Here is a 16,494-nt window from a genome sequence, read left to right as displayed (position 1 = left end):
AATAAAGACCTTTTATCTGATTTACATATGAATTTATTTCTGACTTTCTTCTAGTTTTTCTAGTGGATTTGAACTCAATTGGATTGAGTTTCAGATCCCAGCTACCACTTACCAGGTATGTGAATTAGAAGTAGCCTCAATTTTCTCATGTATAAAATGGCAATATTACCATGTACCTCATAAATTCAAGTTAATCAGTTGGATGCTGGATAGTTTTGTATTCCTATAAATATTCTTGAGCTTCATTCTGGGATGCTTTTATGTTACTTAGAGACTGGCTCTTTCAGGTCTGCTTTTAAGAGTTGTCAGGTGGAACTGAAGACATGCTCAATCTAGAACTAATTATGTCCTCATTACTGAAGCAAGACCCTTCTTTGTGCTCTAATCTACCCAGCACCCCGGAATCTTGAAATGTTTCCATCTGGCTGCTGAGAAAGGCACAATTCCTTTCCCTCATCCCTCTAATCATTCCAGGTGGTTCTTTTCAGGATTGTAGGTACTTTCCTTGTATGTGTATGCGAGTCAGTACTCAGCTAAATACTGGAAGAAGTTGCCCTACAGATCTCCAGCATTCTCTCTGTGAAACTCTCATTTCTCCTGTGCTCTACCCTGCAATCTCGAGCTGCTTTCGTCTCCCTAGACTGTCGGCTCCATTTCCTCAATTTTGTGAGTCAGCCCTGCTCCGTCTGGGTGCCCTCTCTTTGTGCTGTGGCCTAGCAGTTGTCAAGGCCGTATGTCACAGCAGTCTTCCGTGACTCACTCATTAGCTTCCTGTCTCTCCATGATTACTGTCCTTTGTTGCCTTATGTACAGTGTCTTGCAAACCATGTTTCCTATAGCTTGACCACTTTTTTTTTTTTTTTGGTTGTTTCAAGTAGGAGAGTAAACCTGATCCCTATCACTCCACTGTGACTGGCAATAGAAGTCTTTTTATCATCTGTGTTTAACTGTCAACAAATTTAACCAGAATATATGTGATTATAATGATAATAATGTTATTTTTAAAATTTATAGTTAGCCTTTCCTCCTATAAAAAATAAAGGTTGACAGTGTGAATCTGAATTATAGCCTTGGTTGGACCACAGATTTCATTTGAAGGCTCACACAAGTCCTTTTAATTTCTTAAGCCTTCATTTATTTTTTTAGTCTGCAGGAAACATTGATCTAGAGAAACTTTATATTCTCTTTCAGAAATGTATCAGTAGTCACTAATGTTTTCTTTAGAAATTGAGAAAAGCTATTGAATTTGAATGTATCAGTAAGAAGTCTTTTAAGGTAAAAAAGAATATATTTTCAACATCTGGTCTTTCTGAATTTGAAAGATTCTTTGTGACTCAGTGCTTACTAACAAACCCAACAGCAATACCAAAATCTTTACTTGGACATACATAGCAATGCCAAACTGAAATAATTTAACACTGGTCTCTCTTTAGATATTCAGTACTAAGCTTTAGTTTTTCTCCTTATCTCTTTGTTTTATTCCTTCATATTCCAATAATCCTATTGTCTTACTTTGACATTACAGTATGTAACTATGTAAATATATCATGGAAGACTATTGCAATATGACAAGCCACATCAGAAGAAAACACTAAGGGCCTTCAAGACAAAGATTTCATACATGAATATCTGAAATAATGCCAATAATGACACTGAAAATGAAGTAAACTCACATACGAGTCAGAAAATTTATCTTTAGTGCTTTTAGAAGAGGCTCATTGCCAGAGGCAGAATGCATTAATTTCATATGCCATGTTAGGAATTTCCATTTCTCCTTGACTAAAATGTTAGTCTCAAAAATTATCTTTAGAGTAGAAAGACTCTCAGTGATTTATTAAACCTTCTTTCTCCCTTTACCTTCAGAAATCCACCAATTTACACCATATTTGGCAGGCAGGGAATTAGGCCAGTCTATTCTCAATTCTATCAAAACTGTGTTTTCAATTTGTTTAGCATTTGCAAAATGAAAAGCATTATGCTAGGTTTTGTGGGAGATTCAGACAAGTAAGATATCTCATCCTTTTCCTTGAACTAGAATATAATTAAAGAATCAAAATCTATACAAAAATAGATAAACTATATCAATGTAAGGCAAAAATTGTAAGTACCAAAGATGGCTAGCTAAATATCAGTGACATTATCTGGTATAATTTTTGAGAGAGTTCAATCCCAACCATAAAGAAAAGCTTTGCTGACCATTCAGCTATGGAAATAATAACTCATTAATTCATTTATTTAAATATGTACTAAATATGTAGGCCCAAAACTGTGTACAGATGGTTTAGAGCAGTACTGTCTAATAGAATTTCTATAATGGTGGAAGCATTCTTTTTCTAAAACATCAGTAAGGGGGTGCCTAGGTGGTGCAGTCAATTAAGTGTCTGACTCTTAGTTTCAGCTCAGGTTGTGATTTCAGGGTCATGGGATTAAACCTTTTGTCAGGCTCTGTGTTGAGTGCAGAGTCTGCTTGAGTTTCTCTTGCCCTCTCCCTCTGCCCTTCCCCTCCTTTCTCTCTTCTCAAATAAGTAATCTTTAAAAAATAGTAATAAATAAAAAAAAGTTTGATATGATAGTAACTAACCACATGAGGAAATTTTAATTTTAACTAGTTAAAATTTTAAAAAAATTAAAAATTCAGTTTCTCAGTTTTAGTAGTTATATTTCAAGTAATCAGTGGCCACATGTATTGTATAATATAGGTCTAGAAGGAAGATAAGCACAGATACAGAAATTGCAATTTGTTGTGTAAGTTTTATAACATGGTTCTTTGGGAGCAACGAAGGAAAACTTTACATTCCTTAGAAATTTGTAGAAGTTGAGTTTGAACAAAGTTTTAATATTTTTAATATTTACCAGAGAAAGAAATAGTCAATCAAAATGATAAGAAGAAAAGCATGAAGGCATATGTATTATAGAGTAGAAAGCAGAGTAATATATAGGAAAGTTGGGGGAAATGGTAAGGAAAAAGGTGGCAGGTCAAAGAGGGGCTAAAATTTGCATTTGAGAAAAATAACTACTCTGCCATTAGTTTGTCAACTATGGCATTATTGATATTGTGGACCAGATAATTTCATGTTGGAGGTGGGGGTGGGGATGTCCTGTGCATTGTAAGATGTTTATCAGCATCCCTGGCCTCTACCAACTGAATGCCAATGGTAGGTACTCCAACAGTGACGCAGATGCTTCTAGACATTACCAAATGTCCTCTGGAAGGTAAAATACCTCCATTTGAGAACCACTGTCATGAAACTGGTCTGCAAAGATGTCAGGTTGAAGGCAGGGAGTTTACTACATGTGTTCATATGTGAGATGAGGAGGACCTGATATAAGGGATTTGTGTAAAGTGGAGGCCTCCTTCAACTAAACAGGATTGGAGAGACGAGAGATGGAGACTAGGATAACAAGCTCTAGTGAGGAGGTTACACTCTGGTGACTGCATGGAATGTGGAGCCTTTTACTGAAATGGAAAATACAGCTGAAGGGTCAAGTTGATGATTTTGGCTTTGAGCATGCTGACTTGTGGTACCTGCGGAACATCTAAATGGAGACGTTCTGTGGGTAGTTGGAAATAACATCTGGAATTCAAAAGAGAGGTGTCAATTGAATATGTAAATTTGGGAGTTAAAACATCTAGATAATAGTGGAAATCATGGGAATGTTTCTTCCTGCCCCCAGCAATCTAGACTCAATAGCAACTCTCATCACTTGAGCTGATCTCCAAATATAGCCCTATTCACTCCAGTCAATGCATAGCACCAGTTTTCTTTGTTGTTGTTTTTTTCCTGATTTCATGTAGAATCAAGGATTTTGAGGTCCAGCTACCTGCCCTATTTATTTTTAGTACTTCTGCCTGGGGGCCCTTGATCACTGTTCCCTTTTCCTGGATCATTCCTCTTCTGTAAACAGCTTATTTTCACAAATCTTTCTGCTCTGAAAGGCTATATTCTTAGTGAGACCCTCCCTGATCAGGCTATTTACATTTTAACACCCTTTTTTGCCAAACATTCCTTATCTACATTTTTTAAAAATATTTATTCATTTATTTGAGGAGGGGCACAGGGAGAGAGAGAGAGAGAGAGAGAGAGAATCTCAAGCAGACTCCCCATGGAGTGCAAAGCCTGGTGTGGGGCTTAATCTCACAACCCTGAGATCAAGACCTGAGCTGCTGAAATCAAAAGTCAGACGCTCAACTGACTGAGCCACCCAGGCACCCCTACATTTATTTTTATTCCCCATAAATCTTATTAACATTTAGTATACTGCATATTTTACTGATTTATATAATTTATTATATGATTCTCCCCAGAAGTATATAAGTTCTATGAGGCCAGAACTTCTGTTTTATTCACTCCAGTATATCCACCACTTAAATCCATGCCTAATAGCTAGTAGGCTCAATCAGTATTTCTTTGATGAACGAAGTGATAGATTTCCTACTGGTCCACACAAGTTTGCATGGATTCAGTCAAACTCTTGCTTAGACTTAAGGCACCACTAGAAAGCCACAGGAAAGTAATGTTCATTTATTTTTCAGGGTGTCAGGTATACAACTTACTATTCGGCAGTACCTGCTTAACTCACTGAGACTACTGGCCTTCAAATGTTCTTTTTAACATATCAATATTTATGTTCAAAATATATAACAACCTTTTTACATCATATACAAAATTCGTATTTCTCAGTGTGAGCTCCATAAACTTCAGAATTTTTACACATTGTTAACCTCATCATAAATTCATCATATTCCCCATAGTGAAATATGTTCATTTCTGCTTTTGTGCTCTGACATTGTGCCATTTTCAATAATAATGATTCCCTCCCACCTTTTTTTCACTAATATCTCTTCCTAATCTTAATCTATTTAAAATGCTGTCATTTTTTAAGGCACCTGGGTGGCACAGTTGGTTGAGCAGTGCACTCTTGGTTTCTGCTCAGGTTGTGATCTCAGGATCATGAGACTGAGCCCCACCTTGGGCTCCACTCTCAGTGCAGAGTCTGCTTAAGACCGTCTCCCCCTGGGACACGTGGGTGGCTCAATCGGTTAAGCATCTGCCTTTGGTTTCGGGTCATGATCCCAGCATCCTGAGATCAAGCCCCGCATCGGGATCCCTGCTTGGCAGGGGGCCTGCTTCTCCCTCTCCCTTGCTGTTCCCCCCGCTTGTGCTCTCTCGTTCTCTCTGCCAGATAAATAAATAAAATCTTAAAAAAAAAAGACTGTCTCTACCTGCCCCTCAGCCCCTACCCCCTGCTCTCTCCTCTCTCTCTCAAATAAATAAATCTTAAAAATTAATAAAACAAAATAAAATGCTATCATTTCTAGAAAGCTGCCTTCACTTGATGTGCCTATCCTAGGGCTACATTCCTGTAAGGAAACTCTGATGCCACAGGCTGGGGTTAGGTGTTCAATTTGTACTCTAAACAACCTTTTACCTACTTCTAGCATTTAACTTTGTGTTATAATTGCTTAACTATTTCTCTCTCAAATAACTATAAGCTCTTTGTGAGCTTATATCTGTTGTATCTCTTGCTCCTGGCTGCAAGCCAGAGACCTAGTACAGCTTGATAATTATGTGTTTCTTTATATACATTAATTATCTTCATCTATTTCTAATTATTCTTCTGCCTTATACATTTAAACACCTCCTTGCTCAATTTGTTCTTTGCTACTCCGTATTTGTTGATATTCTGTTAAAGCACTATTAACTCTTTCAGGGTGTTCTACCTCAGTTACAGAATATGCTCTTCCAGCACTTTAGTGGTACTTTACGGGATTCCAGTCCCTAAAGCAACTAAGTCAAAGCATGCAAAATATATATATATTTTTAAGAGTTTAGGAGCTTGGACACTTGAATCAGATTGGCTGGATTTGACTTTAAGCAAGTTGTATAACATTGTAAATCTTGGTTTTCTCATCTGAATAAAAGGATGGTATAACCTACCCACACAGAGGAATGATCAAATCAAATAAATATATATCACTTTGAAGAAGTTATGATGATTATGTAGTGTAGCATTGTGTACTCCAGATGCTATGTAATTATTTTTGCGATGTCCAGCTCCCCAAACCTGGGGCTTGATTAGTGTTTCAAGTTACTAATGCCTGACAGATTGACAATGGAAGACATCAGGAAGAAGCATATAGTGACAAAAGCAATCTTATCTTCATCTTTCCAATGTTTTACATTCCCTCCTTGAGCATTCCCAAATTTTACCTTCACTTTCCATTTTAATTCCACTTTTTTTTTTTTTTTTGCCTTATTTGTACCATTAGGGTATTGAGGAAATGGTCTAATGAGCTAATGCTTAATGCTACACAGGCCTGTCCTCAGAGACACACTAATGTATTAGTACTAAAAATGTTTGAAATACTAATTTTCCTCCTAATGAGCCTAAACATTTTATTATAGTTATACCTTAATACCAAGTTGCAGGTCATTACCTTCACATATTGAAAGCAGCTAATGTTTCTAGGGCTTAATGCTTCTGCCATTTGCTTGATGACCCCTCCTTCTTGCCCATTTCACATAGTAGAATTTTAGGAAATGAAAATTAGATCACTTGATGGGTATTGTGTATGATGTTTTGATTTCATTATTTATTCATTTTAAAATATTTTTTCTGATTATAAATTTATATATGCTAATTCCATGAAATTTACCTTTTGAAAATGTGAAAAGGAACAAATAAAATAAAAATGATTCATCCTAAAGATAATTAGTTCTAATTTAGTTCCTACCAATCTTATTTTCAACATATGCTTTGTGTGTGTGCATCAGTGTAAACAATTTTATTTTCTGCTTCTTTCGTTGAACTACATATGTATGTTTTCCCTTGTATTAATTGCCTTTGGAAATGCCATAATAATAGTTAAAATAAAAAAATAGTTAAAATAATAGTTTAGTTATATAATTATAGGTTACAGTTTTATGTATATACATATATCCACATGTGCGTCTGTCAATCTATTTATCAAGAATTGACTTCCTACATTTTTACTGCCCCATCTTATAAATGATATTGTGAGGAACATCTTTGTGACAAAGATTGATCAGAGTTACTGACTTATTTAAATGTATCCTGATGGGGGATATACTCAATATATTTAAACATTTATGCTATATTAGTTTCAAGAAATAGAATGTAATATATCTGTTAAAATCTCAGACTCTAAAGTCAACCATACCTATACTTGAATCCTCAATCGAAATTATTTTACCTACATAATTTTAGGAAATTTACTCGACCTCTTTAAACATTATTTTTCTCATCTGTAAAATGGGATTGTTTCACATAATGAAATATTATTATAAATAGTACTTAAGTATATTTCATGGCAATAAAAACTGCTAATTTTCACTATCAACTTGTATACCAGGAATGTAAGTCTATTTGTTTTTCTGACCCCTTATCAATATCATCATTTAAAAAATCTGTTCTAATTTGATAGGAGAAAAAAAAAAGATTCAAGTGAAAAATCCAAAATCAGAGCACCTGGGTGGCTCAGTTGGTTAAGCATCTGAATGTTGATTTGGGCTCAGGTCATGATCTCGGGATCATGAGATCAAGCCCTGTGTTGAGCTCCATGCTCAGTGCAGAGATTGCTTGAGATTCTCTCCCTCTTCCTCTTCCCTTCCTCTTCTTTCTCCCTCAAATAAATAAATAAATAAAATCTTAGAAAGAAAGAAGGAAAGAAGAAAGAAAGAAAGAAAGAAAGAAAGAAAGAAAGAAAGAAAGAAAGAAAGAAAGAAAGAAAGAAAGAAAGAAAGAAAAGAAAAACCCAAACTCAAACTAACTTAAGCAAAACTAGGATGTTCGTTGACTCATAAAACTGAACTCCAGACAGATCAGGTGGTATCTGACAATTAGATTTAGCTAAAACCAACACTCAAATGCCACCAGACTTCCTAAATCCTCTTAATCCTATCAATGTATTCACTGTGCTGGACTTGGATATTAGAACTAAGATTATGTATGTATATATAAATTACCCATTTTTAACACCTTTTGATTGGAGAGGAAAGAACTTATTTCTCTCAACATTACTTTGAAAAACATGGGGAAGTATTCTTATTATTCCTACTTGAGCCAGATGCCTTCACCTTAGGCAGTTACTCTATCCATGGAGATGGGTTTCCCTGAGGAAACCAGTTACAGTGTAGGGATAAGAGGAAGTTCTACAGAGATCACTAAAGATGGTCACTAGAGTGATCTTGGCCTGGCATGTCAAGCTAACTGAATGTACTCCATCCATAACCACTGAGGTTTTAACCTGCTATATTGAACTATATTACCAGGGTTGGTGAAAAGATTTTCAGGTGTCTCGTTAGTTTTTCCCTTGTCTTTTGGTCTCTTGAAGAGCAATTTTTCTACTGGTTTAGTGCTTTTTTTCTCTTAATTTTGTATTGTTTTTTGCAGACTTTATGGCAATCTTTTCAAAATTTATATATAAAATTTACACAAATTTTTAAATTTATATTGTTCTGGAAACTCCATTTTGCTGGAGCATTCAAAATTAATATCAAGTCCTTTGTAGCATTTTGGTGTGGTTTCTTTAATCTTTACCATATTTTAATAGTCCCCATTTCATTTCATAATGTTGCTTAATTATGACTTCTTTTTTCTTTGTCACTATTTCTTTTTGTATGTTTTTGACAAATATTTCCATTTGTCTACATGTTCTTTGCAAAGACTAACTTTTGATTTAGTTGCTCTCTCATTTTGTTTACTATTTTAATAGTTTTGTTTAATTTTGTTTTTTCTATCATATTTTAATTTTGTTTTTCCATCATATTTTAATTATTTCTTTCTACTTTTTTTTTACAATTTTGAAATGCTTTATTTTTGTGTGTGTGATGGTTATTAACAAGTCTATTTAATAAAGTTAGGATTTCAATGAAAAGAGGTGTTTTCATGAAAGCCTTCGGGGATCTGTTGTATGTCATAGGGCGGGGAGTAGCACTGAATGTGGCATTAAGACTTAATGACCTTATTTACAGCCACCAAGAAATCCTTTTCAGTAGCAATTTTTCACCGTGCTCTGATGGCAAACATACCAGCTTCTGTGCAGACACTTCCAATCTCAGTTTCTACTTTTTACAATTTCTTCTGTAGTAAAGAACATTCAGTTTCAACTGTATATTTAATATATATATTTTAAATATTTTAAAAATTCATGTAAAGTCATGAATTTCCACTGATGATGGCTTTAGCTTTATTCAACAAACGTAATATAAATTCCTTCATTTGAATTAATTCTAAACTTATAAGTTACATGTGATTTTTTTAGCTTTCAAACTTTTTTTCAATTTTAGTGTAATTTTTAATTTCTAATTGCATCAATGCAAGAGAATGTGACCTTTGTGACATCTCTTCTTTGACATTTCTTGAGACTTATTTTGTGGCTTGTCATGCTGCTAATTTTTGTAAATATTTCACATACTTGATATTACATATTATGTATATGATAAATATTGTTTTCTGTTTTAGGTCTTTTTTGTTTTTTAGTTAAATCTTGCTTTAGTTTTTTGTATCTATCAATTCTGGTAGGCATGTATTAAAATCTTCCCTCACTTGGGTAAATTATAATTTATCTTTGTAGTTAGGCTAACTTTTGTTATACATTTTCAGACTATTTTTAGTTTCATAAAATTTTATGATTGTCGCATCTTATTGATAGAGTGCCCCTTTAATTCTCAAGTAATTAGATCTAGTAATTCTTTTTTTTTACTTAAATCTCTGTTTTTTTGATATGGATACTCTTGTACCAGCTTCTTATTAATTGGTATTTAATAATTTAATTCTTTTATTTTTAAGGATAAATATTTTGTTTATTATTATTGTTTTTGTTGTTTGTTTTTAATGTTTCTCTTCTAAGATGCACATAGTTGTAGTTTTTTTATTTTCTTAACAATTTTAGTTATCGCTTACTTTCAGTTTCTATGCAAGTCCCATTTATGTGTGTATGTGATTATCTATTCATTGGTAATTATTGCTATCACAACTTATTGTGTTTTCCACTAATTTTTTTCTTTATTTTTTTCACTTATTTCTTGGGCTTTTTTGTTTGTTTTTTCTCAAATTAAGAATAAAGTTAAAGTTGAATTAGGGTTAGAGTTAGGATTTGGTTTGGGCATTTTCTCTTTTATATCAACAGTTAACTAACTTTGGTTAAAATACTTTGACTTTTCAATATCTGTGCTCACCATTATATCTTCTTATAATATGATTATTAATATTTGTGGTATTTTTTTGGCTTAACTCTGTCTTTGAGACATAGTATAGCTCAGTGGTTAGCACAGATTCTAGAGCCAAACAGGTGCAATCTTGACTCTTCCTCTTTTAAATGTATAAGCAATGGGAAAGTTAATTAAGTTTCCTGTGGCTCACATTCCTCATCCATAAAAAGGGAATGATAATAAGCCTATTCCACATTGGTATTTTTACTTTGTTCTGTTTTGTTTTGCTTTTTTAGGATTACTTGATATTTGTATATATGTGTATACAAATACAAATGCTTGGGACACTGAGTAGTGCATAGTATATGCTCAATTAGTGTTAACTATTATTTTTTAATTTTCTTATTTTGTAGCTCTATTTTTAAAATCATGTTGACCAGAAGTCCTTCAATAAATTGTTTAATTCTTCTAAAATTTATTTAGCCACAAATTATGAGATAGAATTAAATTTTGGCTCAACCTGTAGTTGTGAGAATCAGCTGTGACATTACTTATGTGTATATTATAAAATAAACTATTAGGTACTATGCCTAAGTGTATGACATCCTGTATTTATTTTAAAGTATTATAAAATAAAAAAATAATGTATTTGGCAATTAATTTGGAATAACATATAACTCTGATCTTTAAATAATGTAATTATTTATAGTTATTGTTCACATTATGGCATATGGCATAATGTGAACAATAACTATATACATATGGCAAATGTGTGTATATATATAAGGATGCTCCATATCATATTTCATGAGAGTAAAGTTAATTAAAATGAGAGATCACTATATACCAATTAGAGTGGCTAAAATCTGGAATACTGACAGAACCAAATGCTGGTGCAGATGTGGAGCGACAGGAACTCCCATTCTATGCTAGTAGGAAAGCCAAATGGTATAACCACTTTAGAAGATATTTTGACAGTTTCTTACAAAAGTAAACATACTCTTACCATACCATCCAGCAATCATGTTCCTTGGTATTTATCCAAAGGAGATAAAAAATTAGGTCTACACAAAAACCTGCACACAAATGTTTATAACAGCTGAATTCATATTTGCCAAAACTTGAAAGCAACCAAGATATCCTTCAGTAGGTGAATGGATAAACTATGGTACATCCAGACAATGGAATACTATCCAGCTATAAAAAAATGAGCTATCAAATCATAAGAAGACATGGAAGAAACTTAAATGCATATTACCAAGTGAAAGAAGCCAATCTGAAAAGACTACATATTGCATGATTCCCACTATATAACATTCTGAAAAAGGCAAAGCTATGGCGATAGTATAAAGGTCAGTGATTGCCAGAGGTTGAGAGGGGAGTGCTGTGGGAAGGTTGAATGAGCACAGAGAATGTTTAGGGCAGTGAAAATACTCTTATGATACTATAATGATGGATTCATGTCATTATATATTTGTCCAAAGCAATAGAATGTACAACACCAAGAGTACCAATGAACTTTGGGTAATTATGATATGTCAATGTAGGTTCATCAGTTGTAACAAATGTACCACTCTGGTAGTAGATGTAAATGGGGGAGGCTGCGTGTGTGAGCGGGGAGGGAGTAAATGGAAAAACCTCTGCGTCCACCCCTCAATTTCACTATAAACCTAAAATTGGCCCCCCAAAAAATAAAGTCTTAAAAAAATACAGGGCAGTTTTTATAAACATATATCTTCACTTAATCATTATACATATGTATTATATATTTTCAATCAGTGTAATCACAGTTTAGCATAAACTTTTCCATGTTTTACACTGTTTCTTTAATTATTATTTTTATACCTGCATAATAATTCATCCAGGATATTTATTCTTTCATACGTCAATCATTTATTGAACATTTACCAAGTGCTACTCAAGATCATTGGAATGTACTCCTAAGCCAAGGTGCATTTACTTACAGAATTTATAACATCTTCATGTGCATAATTGATATATAATCATTCATTTGACTTTTATCATACTGTATAACTCTTTGAGACAAGAACATTATACATATCCTGTTATTCAGCCTTGAAGAACCTTTGCAGAAAAGAAGTAATGTCATGGACCTAAACATATTTTGATTATTTACATGCTGTTGTTATTGTTCTGTAAGTTGACTTTCCAAAAGAAAAGGAGACAAATAAAGGTATAAAAGTATATATATATATAACCTAGTGAATTGAACCAAGAAACTACTTATCTGATTCATCAGGGTGAAGATCTAGAGCGCAAATTGGACCTGTGTTTTCCATAATAAATTGAGACCCTCTATATTTCTTCCTGACATGCAATATAAAGATCAGACTTTCATATAGGATACTTTTTTACTATATGACATTTCTTACCCTACTTGAAAAGTAGCCTCTTAACCCCAAACTGATGTTAATGCCCAAGCTTCTAAAATTTGTTTTTCGAAGTTATATGAAGCCATAAAATATCTTTATACGAAGGAATACTATTGGTTTATGAAAATAGTTTCTAATTATACATTTAAATTAGAAATGATCTCATTAGCATCCCAGTTTTCTCCTTTTCTTTCTTTGTTTTACAACATATAAATATGCTAGAAACCTCTGTGCAGAGAGATAGCAGTTCAGTCTGCTTGTCTTCTTGGTGCTGTTGGTGTCAAGTTTGCATAAACGGTGCCTCTAGCAGTTTTCTGGGTCCGCGAGGCACAAGGCTTATTTCTTCCATATTAGGTTATTACAGGTTTCACTTGTTTCCATTTTATTTACTTATAAATAGTGCTACATTAATTTTTATCCTATCTTTTTCTAATTTTATAATACATCTCAGAAGTATGAAAAGTTTCAAAAGTATGAACACTCGTGATCCTTAAGACATATGCTAAATGTTCTCCAATATATTTCCCGCAGTCTAGATGAAGCTAGTTTGATTTTATGGTGCTATACTCTAACTTATAATTAACTTTATGTCTATATGGCTTTTCCCACTATAAGATCTTTAAAGTGGAGGTAGAAAGGCTTTAGCGGGGCAGTAAGGAGTCATGACTATTCACTTTCACCTCAACTACACGCTTTGTCCGCTTTGCTAAATTCTACCTGCTTTATATAACTATTTGAATCTGTGATCACAAAAAACCTTTTCTTCTGAGTTTCAGCTCATTTAACGTTTCTATATTGGGGGGAATCCTTTTAAATTACATACAGTCAACATTAATTGCTCTCTGTTCCCCTTATATTCATTCATTCAATAGTTTATTCAAGATCAAATGTCAAACATGTTGCAGAAACTCTGCCAGGTCCTACAGATTCAGTGTCACAAAAACAGCCATCTATCTGAATCTGAGTGTTTTTGAGAGCTTTCTATGCAACCACCTTTCCTACCTTCTCTTCCTCAGTATCAGTACTGGTAGGAATGACAATCAGAATTCTATTTTAGCAAGGTTCCCGAAACTCCTGAGTCTTTACTTTTCTTTAAGATTGTCATACAATTCCACCTCTCTGTAAAAAATATTTTCTACAGAAATGATCTTTCTTTGTTTAAGTTAAGGACCTAACTATAGCAGACCTTTACTTTCTTACCTGACATAAGTTGTAGATGTCTGCTTTTTCCCCCAGGTTGTCAGGTAATCCCTTTTCCCCATTTCTCCAACTTCAGATCCCTCAATGCTCACACTATGCAGTTTGGCTAGGCAGTGTTTTAGTATGTTCTTCTATATCATGGAAAGAGATAGGCAGGTGGGACTCCAGTTCTCCTGAGATGGGAGGAGGAGGGATATAAGGTTTTCAGGATAATTCCAAGTTTTTGGCTCTGGGATTCTCTGCTTTTTTTTTCTCTTTTTTTTTATCTAAGTGATTCAAAACCATATGGGTTAGAACTAATATTTATCTTGAGAATGCTATGGAAGAACTTGGACTAAAATAAAACTTCTAGGTAAGCCCCAATGAGGCATTCATCATCTGTTGATTTAACAAATATCTTTCAAGTTCTACCAAGCTCCTGCGTTGCGATAGGCACTGCATCTGCCTCACTGGCTAACAGAAGCATAGTTAAGCTGTCCTTTCACTACCAAGAATCTCTCAGTTATCAAATCTAAACACAAACTTACTGCTACCACTTAATAAGTCGTTAAATTTGTTTTACTGTAATGTATACTTTGTCCTGACTTTTAAGTGCCTTGGGAAATGTAGAAATTTGCCTAAATGATGTTACTCAAAATTGTTTAAAAAGTATGTACTATTTACTAATAAATCATTTAATATAGTACTTGGTTCATTAAAAGCATTTAATAAATATTGGCCCTTACTATTTTAATAAGGGCCAATTAAATAAAATTTGATATACATATCAAACTGATATGTATAAATCAGTTGGCAGCAGTGGAAGTTAAATGTAAAAAATATTAAAACTAAACACTCATTTTCACCCCCCAAAATGATGGAACTAATTTTTAGTGTATTTCCTCACATTTTAATATTTAGTGATATAAACCACACTTTAAGCTTTTTATAACCTCCCTTATTGTGAATGAGAAGGGCCTCCAAATTAAGTTACCATTATAATATATCTATTCTGTTCTCAAAGTTGAAAAAAAAAAAAGATTTCATTCTGTCATCTCTGAAAGATATTTGAAAACCCTTATATCTGGAAAGGGTTTTTTCTAATTTCTAGCATTAATATTTCCTGCTAATACTGAGAACTCGTCTTTTCTGAAAATTAAATTCACTGATTCTTCACAATTCTTACAATACATGTTTACATATTTGAAAACATTCCAAGTTCTGCATGTTCCTTTTAAGTCATAAAAAAGATTAAACATCCCATTTATTAGACTGGAGACAAGGTTGTATTGCTTTGCCAGTGACAACTCTTTAATTTTAACACTGATGGCATTTGTTGCATTACTGACTTGTTTAGGGAAAAACAAAGAGTCCCCTTGGACTGTAATACAAAATGCACATTTTTTTCCCCAGAAAGGATAGAATCAAGAAGCAAATGAGAAAAAAAATCATGTTATCTAGTTCAAAAGGATAAGCATAATTGTACAATAATCAAGTTATTATTTTTAACATTTTAGAATATTTAGGAAAAAAGCGAGAGGATGCTTTTTGACTTGAAATTAAAAATAATTAAGCTCGGGGCACCTGGGTGGCTCAGATGGTTGAGCGTCTGCCTTCAGCTCAGGTCATGATCCCAGGGTCCTGGGATCGAGCCCCACATCGGGCTCCTGGCTCAGCGAGGAGCCTGCTTCTCCCTCTGCCTCTCTCCCTGCTCATGCTTTCTCTCTCTGTATCTCTGTGTCTCAAATGAATAAGTAAAATCTTAAAAAAAAATTAAGCTGGAACTGAAAAGGAAACTCTATATCTAATTGGAAACAATATAAAGTGTAATCACTTATCATAAACGTATGTATGAGCCTAATATGGCCAATATTCATTTTCAGCTGGACAACAAAATTAAATGATACTATGATAAGAATGAGTAAAGATTATGAGCTGCTAGACAGCAGAGACCCCTTTTACTCATCACTATATCCCAGTTTCTGACGTGAAGTGGATGCTCAATAAACATTTCCTGAGAAACCAGCAGAAAGGGTAGAGACAGACCTTGACCTTCAAACTGATGGACCTGAGCTGCTACTTCTATAATGAGAAAATATCCGCCCCTATTCCCATTACACTTGAATCCATCCACGATTCCTTTTCTATTCCATCCCCTTTAGCCACTTATCTTCTTCCTTATTCCATTGCACATTACCAAAATAGCCCCAAATATTTCTAATAATTTTGTCTCACAGATCACAATATGTACTGCTTCCTTGCCATAGATTTCACTTGGCCCCCATTCTTCTCCCACCATGATAAAAACTCTCCTTTCCTTGTGTATATTTGTTTTCCTACCTCTGTTTTATTTTTACTGTATCTGAAGTATATAAATCATCAGTGCTAACAAACTGCAAGCATATAGAGTGAGGTGCACTTTTAGTGCAATATTCTCATGTATGTAGTTTTATGTATAGATCACATATATCATAAACATTATACATATGTGTGTATATATTAGAGAGAGAGAGAGAGGAATTACGTGGGTATGTACCTTTTTATTTTATTATATATTCTCATAGAATAATCAGAATGATTTCCTGAAAAATCATCTTCCAAAATTTAGTATAGGATTTTATGTATATGTAAATTATCATTTTATAACAATTTTATGTCCAAGACAAAAATACAATGAACACTTTAGTTTAGAAGAGTGCATTCTCATGGATTTAATAAAACTGTAACACAAATCTTCCTTGTTGACT

At 33.7% G+C, this 16,494-nt stretch overlaps 1 protein-coding gene across 2 annotated transcripts in view; it reads left to right on the top strand.

Moving 5' to 3' along the window:
- The window catches only part of SPAG16 (sperm associated antigen 16), a 951,181-nt gene that overhangs the window by 662,296 nt on the left and 272,391 nt on the right, over nt 1-16,494 (top strand). The gene's annotated exons all lie outside the window — the stretch shown is intronic.

The sequence above is a fragment of the Eumetopias jubatus genome, unplaced genomic scaffold (genome assembly GCF_037043125.1).
Source record: "Eumetopias jubatus isolate StellerSeaLion01/CBP00866 unplaced genomic scaffold, mEumJub1_p1.0 scaffold_3, whole genome shotgun sequence".
Classification (NCBI taxonomy): Eukaryota; Metazoa; Chordata; class Mammalia; order Carnivora; family Otariidae; genus Eumetopias; species Eumetopias jubatus.
Note: the sequence above shows the minus strand (reverse complement) of the source record. Positions and strands in the feature narration are given on the sequence as shown.